Source organism: Mustela putorius, unplaced genomic scaffold (genome assembly GCF_011764305.1).
Source record: "Mustela putorius furo isolate JIRA1106 unplaced genomic scaffold, ASM1176430v1.1 tig00000430_pilon_pilon_pilon, whole genome shotgun sequence".
NCBI classification, from domain to species: Eukaryota; Metazoa; Chordata; class Mammalia; order Carnivora; family Mustelidae; genus Mustela; species Mustela putorius.
This window is the reverse complement of record NW_025421377.1, coordinates 3,748,760-3,764,717: the sequence shown is the minus strand read 5'-3', so window position 1 is coordinate 3,764,717 and position 15,958 is coordinate 3,748,760.

Here is a 15,958-nt window from a genome sequence, read left to right as displayed (position 1 = left end):
GATGGAACTCTAAGACTTTCCCCAAACACCTCTCATCAGTATGCATTTCCAGAGGAATTTTACTGTGAAACAGGTATTGGGGTGAGATATCCCAACATAAGAGGCAAGGAAACCTTCAGTTAATCAGAATTTATTAATTTTGGGGGATCAATTTTGAGAATTCTGAATAGTGTCTGATTCAAAGGAGAAAATGGAAAGATAACACATTAAAGCCTCCAAGCATTGCAGAAAAGTCTTTGTTCTTATCCTTGGTTAGTACAACACACTGATTTTATGTCTCTCTCTATATATCTATTTATTGATTTATAGAGAGGGAGAGAGAGAGAAAGACAAGGGGCAGAGGGAGAGAGGAATCTCAAGCCAGATACAGGGCTTGATCTCATGACACTGAGATCATGACTGAGCAGAAATCAAGAGTTGGACGCCGACTCAGCCACCCAGGAGGCCTGAATGTATTAATTTTAAAGAAAACTTTCTTCAACGATCTAGGGTCTTGCAATGCCCCAACATCATAGTATATATGATTTTCGTGTTAAAATCAATTTTCAAAATGTATTTAAAAAACACTTCTAGGGGCGCCTGGGTGGCTCAGTGGGTTAAGCCTCTGCCTTCGGCTCAGGTCATGATCTCAGGGTCCTGGGATCGAGCTCCGCATCAAGCTCTCTGCTCAGCTCTCTGCCTCTCTGTCTACTTGTGATCTATGTCTGTCAAATAAATAAATAAAATCTTAAAAACAAACAAACAAACAAAAAATTTCTAGTCAGTGGGAATGTAGTGGTGAACAAAACAGTTCTTTTGTTCTTCCATGCTTACATTTTCTGGCATTTAAACCCCTCTGTTATATCACTATTTTCTTGTAAAATGTTTTGGCTAAAGAAAGAAGTATTGGAAGATGTTTTTGGTTATCTAATGGTTTTGTTCTTGGCTTGTGATCAATCGAGATTTTATGTTATGATGGCTACTTTGTGAATCGTCTGTGGATCGTGAAGGTAGCAATAATGAGTATGAGAGCCCTCTTTGGTGAAATTGTTTCTCCCTGGGAAAAGAATGTGTTTTTCAGAGTTGCTAACAAGTGACTTAGTGAGTCTGACAGGTCCCTGTGCGTGCTAAGGGCAGATACAGCAACAATGTTGTGTCAGCTCTGTTTTCATTTTCATAGGAACTATGCCTTGCTTTTAATCCTATAAAGATAATTATTAAATAGTTGTTTTGACCAATGTGGCCTCTCAAAGTAATAGTTCAAGGGAGGAGGCATTAAAGAAAGACCATTTGTATCATTTAGCTCTTGTCTCCATGAGAAGGTTGATGGTTGCCTCTCTGAGCTTGGGGATGACGTAATAATATCATCAACTTCCATCTGTAGAACCCTTCAGTATTGCTTTATATATATTTTATTATTTTTATTGCTTTGTATATATTGATTTGTTGTTTTTGTTAGCTCCCCGGAGAGAATCATTACAATGGGTAGGGTGGGCACTCTCATCTCCCTCTTACAGGGCAGGGAACAGAAGCTTAGAAGGATTTCTGCCAAGGTCTCGCTGGCAGTTTGGTGAAGAGCTAGGGTGGAGCCCAGGTCTTTGCCAAGCAGGAGGTGGCTGTTTGCAGGCACGGGCTGCCTCCCGGCAGGGTAGCCCGCAAAGCCTGTTCTACATGGTTACACAACTCCAGGAACATCATTAAATTTGAAGCCACAACCTTAGCTCTGCAACTAAACAGTAAGATTGGGCAAGGATTGGAAAACATTCTTTTTTTTTTTTTCTTTCTTTCTTTCTTTTTAAAGATGTGTTTATTTATTTTAGAGACACAGAGGACACACAAGCAGGGGGAGAGGTCCAGAGAAAAGGCTCCAGCAGATTCCTTGCTGAGTGTAGAGCCCAATGCAGGGCTCAATCTTACAACCTTGAGACGATGACCTGAGCTGAAATCAGGAGTTGGCCGCTTAACCGACCGAACCACCCAGGAATCCCTGGAAAAGATTTTATTTATTTATTTATTTATTTATTAAGATTTTATTTATTTGTCAGAGACAGAGGGAGAGAGAGCAAGCGAGCACAGGCAGACAGAGAGGCAGGCAGAGGCAGAGGGAGAAGCAGGCTCTCTGCCGAGCAAGGAGCCTGATGTGGGACTCGATCCCAGGACTCTGGGATCATGACCTGAGCCGAAGGCAGCTGCCCAACCAACTGAGCCACCCAGGCGTCCCTTATTTTATTTATTTTTTAAAAGATTTTATTTATTTGAGAGAGTGTGAGAGAGATCACAAATGGGGCGGGGAAGGACAGAAGGAGAAGCAGATTCCTGACTGAGTAGGGAGCCTGATGCAGGGCTCTGTCCCAGGATTCTGGGATTGTTACCTGAGTTGGAGGTGGAGGCTTAACTGACTGAACCACCTAGGCGCCCTGGAAAACATTATTTTATTCTATTTTTATTTTATTTTTTAAAAATATTTAATTTATTTATTTGACAGAGAGAGAGAGAGATTACAAGTAGGCAGAGAGGCAGGCAGAGAGAGAGATGGGGGGAAGCAGGTTCCCCGCTGAGCAGAGAGCCTGATGTGGGGCTCGATCCCAGGACCCTGAGATCATGACCTGGGCCAAAAGCAGAGGCATCCAGGCGCACCCCCCCCCTTTTTTTTAAAATTTTTGTTCTTGCACAATATTCTATTTAAAAACATTATTTTTTCCCATTAAAAAATAAATTAGGGGTGCCTGGGGGGCTCAGTTGGTTAAGTGTCTGGGTTAGAGCCCCAGATTGGACTCCCTGCTCAGCAGGGAGTCTGCTTCTCCCTCTTCCTCTCTCCCTCCACCCCTCACTGTATGCTTTCTCTCTCAAATAAATAATAAATAAAATATTTTAAAAAATAAACCAGGAGAAAATACAGAACAACACAAAGAAGAAAGTAAAAACACTAATCATCTTTCCACTAAAAACTTAACATGTTTAACATTAAGGTGTTTATCTATGCACATATACATAATTTTTAATAAAATGAGATGATACTATAAATATTATTTAATGATCTGCTTTTTCTGCTTAACACTATATCATGAACATTTCTACAAGTTGTTTAGTGATGTTCTTTAGAGAAAAAATATCCAAGTTTATCCTTTTATTATAAAATTAATACATGTTTATATCTAAAGTTCAAACAATATAGAGAACAACAGACTAGTTCAGAGGTAACTGTTGTTTACAGTGTCATCCATATAAGTTCTGGACTTTTCTATGAAGTCTGAATTTTACTAGTTGCATTAACAGATTAGACTCCTGATGGAGAAGAGAGCATCATTTATTTTTAAAGGTACATATTTCTTTTTTTTTTTTTTTAAGATTTTATTTATTTATTTGACAGAGAGAGATCACAAGTAGGCAGAGGCAGGCAGAGAGAGAGGAAGGGAAGCAGGCTCCCTGCTGAGCAGAGAGCCCAATGCGGGACTCAATCCCAGGACCCTGAGATCATGACCTGAGCCAAAGGCAGCGGCTTAACCCACTGAGCCACCCAGGCGCCCTAAAGGTACATATTTCACTTATTAGAGTCACTATAACAAATAACATACAAAGCCCAAACACATCATTTATAATAATCTTTTGGAACTTTCACACAGAATTCCACTCTAGAAAGCACCTATATCCAGGAATTCTATACAGAGATGGATCATCTTCGGCCATCTTCGAATAATTTAGCAGTGCAGGTGTTCTGACCTGCATAATACATAACCATCCTTGTTTAAAGTTCATACTTTAAAGTTTGCATACTGGGCCTGGGTGGCTGAGTGGGTTAAGCCTCTGCCTTTGTCTTGGGTCATGATCTCAGGATCCTGGGATCGAGCCCCACATCAGGCTCTCTGCTCAGTAGGGAGCCTGCTTCTCTCTCTCTCTCTTTCTCTCTCTCTGCCTGCCTCTCTGCCTGCTTGTGATCTCTGTGTGTCAAATAAAAAAAATAAAATCTTTAAAAAAAAAGAAAAATAAAGTCTACGTATTACGTCAGCCTTGCAAAATGAATTTCTCAGTTCAGTTTTCAATTTTATCCAGAAGTAGTTTCCTGCTTAGGAACTACTCAATACAGTCTGTGATAGATCATAACATAGTAGTGATGGTAGTTCAGTGGGATTACAGGAGTGAGATTGCTGTGTAATCTTTGTAATTATACATAAGTAAATATGTATGTGATTTAAGGGACTTACAAATTAGTCAAGTATGCCAATGACATTAGTAGATGACAGAATTTTATCTTGATTTTAGCAAGGTAAAAAAAATGCAGTTAATAGAGATGCAGGGGTACCTATTCACTTAGGGGACAGTAATAATGCCTGATGTCTAGCAGGCATTTGATAAATATATGTTACATGTTAAATGGACCAAAGAACCCAACTGAAGAAAAATTGGCCAAGAATAGTAAAATCTAATTTATGAAGAAAGCTGAATGACCAATAGGCATATGAGAGTTTTGCAACTTTACTCATAAATGTGCATCAAAAGCACAGTGCAAACAAGTTTGCACTCATCATATTGGGGAAAAACCTTAAAATTTGGCAACATGAAGGGTTGGCCAGGATGTTGGGGACATGACGTGTTTGTATAATGTATAAAATGAAGCTCAACTTTGGGCAGCACTTTGGCCAGCCCCACTAACCTGACACTAGAATAAACAATTCCACTTCTGGGTATAGACTTAAGAACGACTCTCGCACAGGTGTCTAAGGAGGCATGCAAAGGATTTTACTACAGCACTGTTCACAATAGCAAAAAAAACCTGGAAATAACCTCACTCATTAATAGAAAGAGGAAACACACATAGAAAAAGGGAGCAAAATATGATATACAGAGTCTGCAATATTTACAAACAGTATTGTAAAATGTGTATATTAGCATAAATAATTTTAAACATAATTTTGAGTGAAGAAAGCAAGCTGTGAAATTATACACAGATGAGGACACAGCTCCATATGCTTTAACATGTCCCAAAGTATAACGTGATTATGGAGGCTCAGGAAGCTGGTTGAAAGGAGGGAAGCTGGTCTGCTAAAATACACCCCAAATTTACAGTGGCGGCTGCTTCCGGGAGGTAGGGAGGGGGGACCGCAAGAACGGGACTGGGAGGGGAGAGCTTCTTATGGGGCTTTAACTTAAGGTATAAAGCTTTCTTGTTTTTCATAAGCCATAAAAGGTGTGGACATAAATTTGACAAAAGACGAAAGGTCACAATTAATTCCTGGTGGTGGAACCACGGATGATAAAATTTTTATTCTGTTTCACATTGTAAAATCAAGGTCCCTATGTGTACCTGGTAAGTCATCAATTTACAGGACACAAAATTTAAAAAGTACAAACTACTCCCTTTTGCATTCCTATTGCCCAGTCCTACCCATGGTTCCCTTTCTTAGAAGCAAGTAATCCCTGGTATGACATTCTTGTTACATCTCTCCCTCTCTTCACACACACACACACACACACACGCATACACATGCACACACACATGTGCGCGCGCACACACACAGACGCACACACATGCGTGCACACACACAGACACACACACACACATAATACATATATCCTTTTCTCCTGCCCCTGGTAGTGTATTATATCTTGGAGGACTTTCAATACCTGTTCATACAGAAGTGCCTTCTTATTTTAATGACTGACTGCAGTCTATTTCACCCTACAGGACATCTTTTTGGAAGGAATAAAAGGATAGGACGGGAGGGAGAAGAGGGGAGAGAAGGAGGTTGGGACCCTGCTGCAGAAGAAAGGGTAATAATTCAGTAGACAATGGTGAAAATCTGGAAGGTTCTAGAATAGGAACATAGTAGTTTATGCTCCTTTCAAGGATTAATTTGGGAGTACTCCGGAGGCTGGATTGGAGGGAGGGTGAGGCTGGGGATGAAAAAACCGGCTAAAAGACTGGTGGAAGACAAGGGGTAACAGGCCCCCGACAAATTCCGGTGGTAATTAGGAGGAAACGATGGGCGTGCGGGCAGGAACAGACGCAGAGCGGAATAGGTAAGATTCGATGAAGTGCCTGGCAGGAGGGAAAGAATCCCAGATGACTAATTCCGAGTTCTAAGGGAATTGAAGTGACTGAAATTTCAAACAGCAATTCTGCGAACAGAAATAGGAATGTCTGGAAGAAGAGCTGGCTTGACAGGGAAGGAGGAGAAAATCTGCAGGCGCACTGGACACAGGGATCTGAAGGGGACGCTTCGGAATTTAAATGGAAGGGGAGGGACAGAAAGTCAGTGGAATGAATTAATGAATGAGCCATAGCAGAGGAGCTGGGGAATGTGCTCAGAGCTGGATGAGTGAATTGGGACATACTGGCCTAGAGAAGAGGTCGAACTTTTATTTATTTATTTATTTTTATGTAAGATTTATTTATTTGTCAGAGAGAGAGAGAGAGAGCGTGCACAAGCAGGGGGAGCAGCGGGCAGAGGGAGAAGCAGTCTCCCCGCCCAGCAAGTAGCCCAATTTGGGCCTGGATCCCAGGACCCTGAGATCATGACCTGAGCCGAAGGCAGAGGCTTAACCCACTGAGGGGGTTAAGGCATCCGGGGATTGAACTTTAATGCAAGAAAATGGGCACACGTCTGGGCACCTCAGTTCCTGAGCAGTGCAGGATGCTGTGTGGGACTGTACACAACGCTAATTTCTGTGTATGATATGGAAGATGTATCCTTTGTGGTACTATTACTACAGATGGAAGGACCCAGGGAAAACAATTGTAGGGGGCCGGGGCTCCCATGCTTAGGAGCTGTTCTGTGAGGGGGAGGTACATGCATAAAGGCCTCCAAAGGCTGAAGGAGCCATAGGACCAAAGAAAAAGGCTGACAAGTCCAGCTTGACAAGAAATGGCTTATTAAGGAGACTTCTGGGCAGAAGTATGTCTTGGGCCTGTCTCAGCAACCCCACCTCCCCTGAGACCTGCTTCTCTAGCCCTAGAGGCTGGGAGCGCTGCCGGTCTACGGAGGAGAGAATGTTTAAAACCAGGTGTGTGTCTTCCATCCAATTACTAACCAGACCTGAACCCGCTTAGCTTCTGAGACCAGATGAGATCAGGGTGAAATAAGTCAATCAGAGAAAGACAATCATCATATGATCTCATGCATATGCAGACTTTAAGAAACAAAACGGAAGATCATGGGGGAGTAGAGGAGAAAGTAAAACAAGATGAAATCAGTGAGGCAGACAAAGCATATGAGACTCTTAAGCATAGGAAACAGACTGAGGACTGCTGGAGGGGAGGCGGGTGAGGGAGGGGGTGACTGGGTGCCGGGCATTAAGGAGGGCACGTGATGCCATGAGCACTGGGTGTTATATAAGACTAATGAATCACTGACCTCTGCTTCTGAAACCAATAATACTTCATATGTTAATTAGTTAAATTTAAATTTTAAAACAAGTACAGGTGTGTGTCACAGTCCTATCTCCAGAGCAAATCAAGGACATTATGCCAAGGGCGTGCTTAAGGGTGAGGGTAAACAAAAAGAAAGAATGTGGGGTGAGGGGCTGCGCTCCAGAAGGCTTTCCGGTCACAGAACGGTCACCGGGGTGGATTTGTCCAAGATGGCGCTTGTCTGGTTCACCCGGGAGCTTTGGTGGCCCAGAATTTGCTAATTGATGGAAAAATGAGATTCACAACCACACTACCTTTCCAGTGTGGATCATCAGATCCGAGTGTCCTTACAACTCTAACTCATGGCACCAGGATTTATGGATTGGGAGGAAGTGCTAGAGAGAGGAGACAGGGAAGGGGAATTCAGGAGAGTTTGGGGTCCTGGCAAAGATGATCAGGAGTCGTTCTACCACCATTCTCTGCTCTGTGGTCTCCGGCTTTCATTTCCCCATTCATTCTCTCCACAAACATCGCTGGGTGTTTGCTAGGTTCCAAGCACAGCTCTAAGTGCTGCAGATATATAGACGAAACACGAACCAAAACTACTCCTTCCCTTAAGGAACTCAGTTGAGGGGAAATTACAGAAAAATCCTTTCTGGTATTTTTCCTAAGGACAGTTGTGGATTCAGAATTTCTATATAGTTGGGGCTTAGGAGCAGATCTGATGAGAAGTGCGGCCTAGAAATGAATCTTAAAGGTAGGCTTAATTGTCAAATCTACTGTTTTTTTTTTTTTAAGGTATTATTTGGAGGTGAGTTGGGGATCCTAAGGCCTATCATTGGAGGCTAAAAACCCTCCAATACCATCCCTTTGCTTAAGTTGCTGTTTTAAGACAAGCTTTTTGAATTTATGTCCTTGCATTGCCCATAATTGGCTGCATCCAAAAGACACACTCTCATGGAGAAGACCACCCTGATAGGAACAAAGCAGGACAAAGAAGGGTCACTTGGGGGCATCTGGTGACCAGGTTCCTGTAGGACGCCTTTTATAAGATGTGCAGCAAGAGCTTGAGCTCTGTGGGGTGGAGCTTTTACATCCCAGCTCCACAATGAAAGTCATATGACCTTGAGCAACTCCTCTAACCTCTCTGAGCTCCATACCCTCCCCTGTGAAATGAAGAACAGAAAGCCATGCCTCAGGTTCTTACATGGGTTCAACGTGCTGACCTCATGGAAGACCTGGCCTCTAGCAGACACTCAACAGACATTTCTTTCCTTTTTCTCATTGTCCCTCTGGTCAGAAAGTGGTCCAGTGATACGGAGAACAGGCAACGCACAGAAGTTCTTTCTCATATGCCTGTTCTCATCCTGCCTAAAACTGTTGCACCAGGTGGGAAAACGGTTGGTCTGTAGGGATTGCCTGATGCATTGTGTTCTCTCACGCGTTTGGTTTTTTCGTACCGTATAGCTTCTGCCAGGAATCTTGCTCCACATCGTAATAGGCTTGGCAGGTGTCTGCTCTGTCTCTAAGCCTGCCCTCGTCTTGCCTTTTCTGGAAGCTTTATCTCCGGCCCCTGCAGAGGATTCGGTGCATTTCCTCCTGGCTGCTGCAGCATCTCCAAACCCCGACCTACCTCTATGTGCTCGATATTGGCTGTTGGACCCCCTGCTCCCTTTCCACCTTTAGTTTCCTAGGACTGCTATAATGAACGCACCCAAATTGGGTGACTTCAAAGAGCAGAAATGTATTGTCTCTGTTCTACAGCCAGAAGGACCCCATAGAGGTCTAATGAGGGCCAGGGTCTCTCTGAAGGCACCAGGGAAGCCTCCGTTGCATGCCTCTTCCCCCTTTCAGGTGGCCACAGGCATTCCTTGGCTTGTCAATGCATTATTCTAACCCCCCATCCTCTCAGTGTTCTCTGTGTATCTCCACAGAGTCATATGTGTGTGTGTGTGTGTGTGTGTGTGTGTGTGTGTGTGAGGGGTTGTCTGTGTCCATATTTTTCCCTTTTATAGAGGCATCAGTAATACTGGATTAGGACCCACCTAATTAAAAAGACCTCATTTCCAAATGAAGTCACATTCTAAGGCACTGGGGCTTAGGACTTCAAGATACCGTTTCTGGAGGAGACAATTCAACCGGTAACATACCCTTCTGCATTCTGCATTCTGGAGGAGAGAACTGCCCTCTATGGAAGGCATCTGCCTGCTCTCTGAGGTCACCCAGTGTGGAACCCCAGCAGGGGTGGGGGAGGAGGGAGACATGAGGTCAGGGTGTTGGGTGCCCTGGTGGTATCCTTCCTGTGGGCTTGCCCTGTGCTGGCTGTGTCCCTCAGTGTTAAGTGACGGTACTGCCTCATGACTCATTACTCTACACACTCCCTCTCCTTCCAGGGCTGACGCCCATTCCCTCTGCTTGTGTTTGGAGCCTAGGGGTGGTAACTGGCCACTAGAAGCCCCCGGGTTACTGCACTGTGCTTTCTGTTTGCCTTTCTGTTTGGAAATAAACCTCTTACAGAATTACCCCACTTTGTGTATATCTTTGTTTTCTGTTGAGACTCTAAAGATAACCTCCATCAAAGGTGTTACTTACCTATCAAATATCTTATCTGTTTTATTAATCATATATGCATTTCTTTAAGCATGTGTCATGTTGTATCATAGCACTTAACACATTTCCTGCTGCTAGTAGCTGTTGAACAAACATTTTTAGTGGAAATGTTTATTAGCATTCTCCCTAGGGAAGGGAGAATGGAAGGACTAGAGACACCATGTGGCTTTTTCATCTTAATTTAGTTTTTGGACAGCGTCAGATTCTTCTCCCAGGCTTGGAGTCAATTCCAAGGCCATCCTCTATGTGCTTGCTCAGTGCAAACATCTCTGCTGGGTGCTGTGTGGTCATTCAAATGTGGATGTTTCCTTCAATAATTTTTATCAGTGAGTGGACCAATGTGGCTAGAAGTTAGCAAAGCAGTGGATGTCTCTTGGGGTTGGGGTTGGAAATAGGGCATTAAACTAATGGAGGAGGCTCAGGCTAGCTTCTGCAGATACAGGAAGACAATCGATGAGCAACAGTATGGGCCAACTGAGATGCCATGGCAAGAATTTAAAAGGCATCTAATCCAATTTATCCTGTACCTGCTACCAGAGTAATCATCCTAAAGTACCTTGGGATAATGTTTCCATGCCTTAAAATCTTCTATGACTATTTCTTATTGAAATAGAGAAGGAACACCTATTTTGCCAAAGTCTTCTTACTTCCCCATACTTATTTCCCCCAGGTTCTCTGTGTCCTCTAGTTAAACTAGATGAATCTATAATCTCCTGACAGCTTCTTTCCCATTCCCATGAGTTTTCTCATGAATTCCTCTTTACCCAGAAAGAAAGGCTTTTTCACCAGCCTACTTCCGTCTGTTCCATCCTATCTTCTCGTGCACTCATTTCCGTTCAGGCTTAGATCTTTGCCTTCTCTTCCCCGAAATCTGTGTTTCCCAGGCTTCGCTGCTTTGTTTTGGCTTCAGCTACTGGGGGGTACTTGTGGACGATGGAGGGCAGAAGTCAGAGGTGAAGTCATTTCTTCCACTCATTCTTTGCCTCCTGACGCATCTCCCACAATAATTCTGTCTTCCAGCCTGGAAGCGCTGGTTTTAGACTCTAATAATCTCCCTTTGCCCTGCATGTCTCTTGCTCTAGGACAGGGAGACGGCCCTGTTACTGTACATCTCTGGGTTTTCTCAGTTTCCCTATTTAGGTTTTCCAGTGCTTTTGATATTACCTCTCTCTATTGAACTGTCCGATTTCATCATTTTTCTAATTAGACCCTGATTGTAGACCTTGCTTCTATACTCTGCCATCTTATGAACTTCTTTATAATCTAGCTGAAAGGGATTTTTTTTTTTTAAACCACCCCCTGCTAGAGTTTAAAACATATCTGTTATTCCAGTATCCTTTTTTTCTTTGACTATAACACTATGAAAAGATCTACAAATTTTGAAACAAAGAAAAAATAATCTTGGAAATTAAAGAGATGATTGACAGTCATGAATACTTGCTTTTGTTCCCTTCATGGGCCCAAACCATGTGTCTGGTGTGGTGCTGTCATCTTCTGTCCTGCTACTAGTTGTAAGCTCTTTATGGCCATACTCCTCTTTGGACTTCTTTCTTACAGCAACTGGCAGAGAACTTTGCAAATAGGATTTAGTCATCGAAATGGACATAGACATTAATTGCTTGCTATGTGTATTTTCATTTTCTTTCTTTCTTTCTTTCTTTCTTTTTAAAGATTTTATTTATTTAATTGACAGAGAGAGAGATCACAAGTAGGCAGAGAGAGGGGAAGAAGCAGGCTCCCTGCTGAGCAGAGAGCCCGATGTGGGCCTCGATTCCAGGACCCTGGGACCATGACCAAAGGCAGAGGCTTTAACCCACTGAGCCACCCAGGTGCCCTGTATTTTCATTTTCATTTCATTTTCTAGTTATTCACCGCAAACATACAGAAAGAAAATGAATTTTTACATTGATTTTTGTCTTGAGACCTTGCTAAGTTTACTTATTTGTTCTAGTTTTTTTTTTTTTTTGTAGATTCTTTAGGATGGTCTAATACACTGTCATGTCATCTATAAATATAGTTTTATTTCTTCACAATGTGGATGCTTTTTATTCTTTATTTTAAAATATTTTGGGGGCTGTGCTCGCTTCAGCAGCACATATGCTAAAATATTTTGAGGACTTATTGTAAGAGAGCTAGGACAATGTTGAATACCTCTAAAATATCCTTGCCTTTTTCTTGACTTTAGGGGGAACATGTTCAGCCTTTCATTATTAAGTATGATGCTAACTACAGCTTTATTGTACATGTTTTTTATTGGGTTGAGGAAGTTTCTTTCTATTCCTAATTTGCTAAGGTTTTATATTATGAATAGGTGTTGAATTTTGTCAAATACCTTTTCTTTATCTGTTGAAATTATCACATGACTTTTCTTTTTTCTATTAATATGGTGATTTTTACAGGCTATTTTTCATATCAAAGTCTGTATTTTTTTTTTTTTTACAGATTTTATTTATTTATTTGACAAAGAGAGACACAGTGAGACAGAGAACACAAGAAGGGGGTATGAGAGAGGGAGAAGCAGGCTTCCCGCCAAGCAGGGAGCCTGATGCTGGGCTCCATCCCAGGACCCAGGGATCATGACCTGAGCCCAAGGCAGATGCTAAATGACTGAGCCACCCAGGCACCCCGGAAGTCTGTATTTCTTAAGTTATGAAATTGAATTTGGTATAATAGTTGTTTGAGGATTTTATCTTTGGAAATTGATTCTCAGTGTTTCAGATTTGTAGGTCTGAAATGTCAGAGAAGTAACAACAACCTTGAAGCCTTTCCTGACAGTTATTTCCTCTCTCTCACTACTGTATTCAGAATTACAGATATGGCTGGGGTAGTGCGCCAAGGGCCCATAGCATAGAGCCCTATTGCATTAAGTGTGATTCAGGAATTGCTTGAAACGGAAATACATAACGGTGCTTGGTAAAATTGTAGATTCATGTGCACAAAGTCGTACTTCTTTCGTACTCTGAAAGCAGGGCTCTTGTATCTGAATTTTAAACGAGTTTCATAGGTATCATTCTTACTGAATTCAGAGAACCACTGCTGCACAGTTAATTATGTCTGTATGCGTGGATTTGTGACCGAGGATATGTAGCCTATCTTTTTTGCTATTTGATACAAAAGAAATCCTATGAATCTGATTGTAGAGATGTTAAAATTGAATAAGATTCAACTAGTAAGTGGTAGAATCAGGATTTGAACCTAAAACAGAGCCTGATGTTGAGCAATAGCATGGACGGCTTCCTGGGCATTCATAGCTCTTGTTCCAAATTAATTTTGCCTGAGCTGTCCGTAAGATTTTCCCAATCATTTGCTTTGCTATATTTCAGTGCAGTTTTTCACATTCCCACCGAAGTGAGAAATTTTTGTGATTTAGGTAAAAAACGAAAACTGAAACTTCCTTTCTAAAAGCAATTGTTTCCCTGAGGCGCCTGGGTACTTTAGTTGGTTAAGTGTCTGCTTTGGTTCAGGTCATGACCCGGGGTTCCTGGGATCAAGCCCGGAGAGTTGGGTCTCTGCTTAGCGGGGAGCCTGGTCCCCCCCGCACCGTCGCTGCTCCCCCTTGCACTTGCTCTCGAATAAATAAATAAGTAAAAATAAATAAATAAATAAAATCTTTATCAAAATCTCTATGGTTGACAGGCATGTTTAGAATAATGACATTTCAAATTAGTAGGGAAAAGATGGATTATTGATTGTCATTTTAGAATATTGGCTAGCCATTTAGAAAATATGAAGTTAAATCTCTACATCAGACCTTACACCAAAATAAATTGGAGGTGGATTAAACTGTTTTGAAAAAGGAAACCACAGAAGCATTGAGGAAAATATGTTGATAAATAATTTTAAGGTCTGGAGTGGAATTTTGAGTATCTTTATTTTTCTATTTATATTTTCTCCTTTTTTTCCTAGAGTGAAATTTATTACTAGAGTGATATATGTATTAAATATGATATAGGTATTAAAATGTAACTGTGCAATTAAAAACAAATTTTTTTTTCCTATGTAAAAAGCTTAGGCCAAGAAGTTATAGGACAAGGGATCTCAATCTTCTTTTCTTAGGTACAAGCAAGGTCCTGACTTGGTTTGTTCTGACATATTGGATATTTTATGTCTTTGTTTAACCTTTAACTCACATAAACTTTTCTGTCTTGTGATGGATGAAACAAGCATATGTTCTCCCTTTCCTAGTCAGGAGGCATGAGGTCTCAGAGGGAGCGTTCACTGATGTCAATAGCAAATCAGCATGCCATAAATATAGCCAGAATAGTCACATCCATTCAGATACTGAAAAGGAGTCAATGAAATAACTTTCTTCCTAAAAAGTGCTGCTTCTTAGTCAAATTTAGTTATATTTTAAAACATATGCACATTTCATTAACATCACCAAAAATCTCCATTTACTTTTCGACTACTGGCTGCTCTTTATTTTCATCATTGTTTAGACGCCAGAGTTAAATATAGAGCACCATCGATTGCTATCCTCACTTGGAGATTTAACTTTTGTGAAAAGCAATTCGTTTTTTAATGTCTCTTAGTATAAAGAATGAGGTGTGCTTTATGCACGTTTCCACATCCTTTGATTGCTTTTCTCTCTCTCTCTCTTTTTTTTTTTTTGTTTGTTTTTTTTTTGCTTGTTAACGACAAAGTCAAGTTTGCTGTCCAAACCCGAAATCATGGTCGAAAAATAACGAAGGAAATAAAAACCTGGAGGGCAGGCCAGGAGCTTGTTGTGTGTGTGTGGCCGGGGCGGGGTGGGAGTGTGTGTGGGGGGCGGGGGGGGGGGTTGTAGATGACCAGCTGTCCAGAGAGGATAAGGCGGAGGCATGGAAGGTGCTGAAACCATGCCATGCACCTTCAGTACAAGAGCTAGTAAACCGTAGCACTGTTCTTGGAGCCAGAGCCCGTGACCAGATACTGATTTTTCTTTTTTCCTGCTGAGACCTGACACTTTAAGAGAGTGGGGAGCCTTGTTCGGGAGAAAGGCGGCTGGGATGCACACCCGGTGTCCATTTCGAGGGATTTTCCTGGACCTCAGGCTTTCCTCCACGCGCCTTTGGAGGAAACATCCCCAGGGATGAAATCCCCAGAGGGCAGCGCTGTGACCCCAGCAAGCGGGGATAGGAGGGGCGCCCTAGGCACAGCTGCGTCCCTTGGGACAGCAGGGCTTCTAATGCCAGTGGTCGCAAAGCCGCCGTTGTAACCTACTCACAGGCGCACGGTTCGCGCCCACCAGGAACTTCTCCAAGTTGCGGGTGACGAGGCTGCGGCACACTGTAGACCAGGGGATGAACGTGAGCCGGTCCCCAATGCAGCGGGCGTCCTCGCTGGGTTCCGGCAGAGCCTCACCAGAAAGGCGAGGAGCGCGGTGCGCCTGCGCGCCCTTTACCGCGCCTCCCCAAGAGCAAGAGGTTGGGCTCGAACCCACTGCGAGGTAGGACATACCTGAGGGAATTCAGGATCTCTTGGTTCTTGGCGTTCTCCTGAAGCCTGAAATGCAAGCACGGGAAGCCGAGCACGATATGTATCAGAGTAATTTAGAGGACTTGCTAAAAATGTGGATCGGTCGCAACCTTTTTCACTCCAAAGTTTGAATACCGTTCAAGAATCTCCCCACCCCACCCCACCCCGCCTTTTTTGAATGCTTGGAGACATTTACAAATGATTACATTCATTTTGGTGTTTTATTTTACTACTTTTTTCCTTACTTGTTTGATGTGTATGTGAGGTCTCTATAGCTCTGTTCTATGACTACATTGCCTGAATATTTTAAAGCTGGGGTAAACCCAAAATTTAAAAAAAAAAAAAAAAATCTGCACCTCTGTTATATTTTTGAATTTTTAAAAAATACACACAAAAAAACCTCGCTAGTGGTAATTAAGGGTTTAGGCTACATCTGTATTCTATTAAAGAATAATTTCCAGGGCGCCTGGGTGGCTCAGTGGGTTAAGCCGCTGCCTTCGGCTCAGGTCATGATCCCAGTGTCCTGGAATCGAGTCCCGCATCGGGCTTTCTGCTCAGCAGGGA